This window comes from Mycetomoellerius zeteki, unplaced genomic scaffold (genome assembly GCF_001594055.1).
Source record: "Mycetomoellerius zeteki isolate Tzet28-1 unplaced genomic scaffold, Tzet1.0 scaffold335, whole genome shotgun sequence".
In the NCBI taxonomy this organism is placed as follows: domain Eukaryota; kingdom Metazoa; phylum Arthropoda; class Insecta; order Hymenoptera; family Formicidae; genus Mycetomoellerius; species Mycetomoellerius zeteki.
Genome location: NW_017257322.1, coordinates 8,823 through 10,170, shown reverse-complemented (window position 1 = coordinate 10,170; position 1,348 = coordinate 8,823).

Here is a 1,348-nt window from a genome sequence, read left to right as displayed (position 1 = left end):
CGCTTTATATAAATTAGCAAGTTTTGCAGAATACCGTGTGGCTCTAATATTTAATATTTATGTTAATATTTAATATTTAATATCTAATATTAAATATCTAATATTAAATACCTAATATTAAATATCTAATATTTAATATCTAATATTTAATATTTATGTTCTTTGCACAAATCAATTAGTCTTTTCACAATCTAGAAGTAAATAACAAACCGGTTTAACCTAACTATTCAACAAAACAGCAGTATCCTACCGAGCAAATGGCTACGAAGCTTTTAGGTTGGGTCAGTCGCGCGTTTACACCGAGAAAGTAAACCTATTTTAGGCGAGGACGCTAAAAAATCCGGCCTGACCTACAACAGGTCGGGTCAGGTATAATAGTGTTTACAGCGTGCGGCATAAATAATGTGACCTAATTAGGTCGAATTTGGGTATAGGCCGCGGACTAAACGTACGGTGTAAACGTAGCCATAATCTCTTTGACACACAGTCAAAGGGAGATGTTGACACACCACGCTCACTTAGAGCACCGTATTAAATATACGGACGTTTCTTCTCGTCCATAAGACTTGAAGAAATGTGATTTATCGTATTCTTAGAAATTACGAGACAGTTAGGACGATTTCGAGGCTGCTTAGAGTAGAAAAGGGTAAGTGTTACGAATAGCTTCGCGTAGACATACGTTACGAGTACAGGTCTTGCGCGAATGAGTTTAATAAGCGATTAGGAACTCAATGTGTTGAGCAGAGCGTTGTATATATTTTTTAAATAAATTTATACTTACCTGTCGCTTTTGAAAAAAAAATCTTTTATTATATTATATAAGGTGTAGTAAAAAGAAATCCATTATTTTTCTAATAGATGGCTTTAGTAATCTGTATCTCGCGTTGTATAAGTGCGATCGGGTTACGCTAAATGGCGTTAGAAAAATAAGATTTTGTACTAAAAAAACTTCTCAGACAGTTTTGTGATTGCTTGACTCAGTATTGTTTGAGTGCGCGTCAAAGATGGACAGCAAAGAGAAAATACGCCATATTTTACAGTTTTTCTTCGATAAAGGCGAAAACGCAAGCTAGGCGGCTGAAAATGTGAATAGTGTTTATGGTCCTGATACTGTAATAGCCAATCACGCGCAATTCTGGTTTCGTCGATTCCGTTCCGGTAATTTTGATGTCAAGGATGCACCACGCTCTGGAAGGCCAATTGTCGAAAATGTCGATAAAATAATGGAAATCATCGAGTCCGACCGTCATGTAAGCACTGTTTCGATTGCCCAGGAGCTAAACATTGCACAAAAAACCGCTTGGAACCACTTGAATAAGGCTGGATACAAAAAGAAGCTCGATGTATG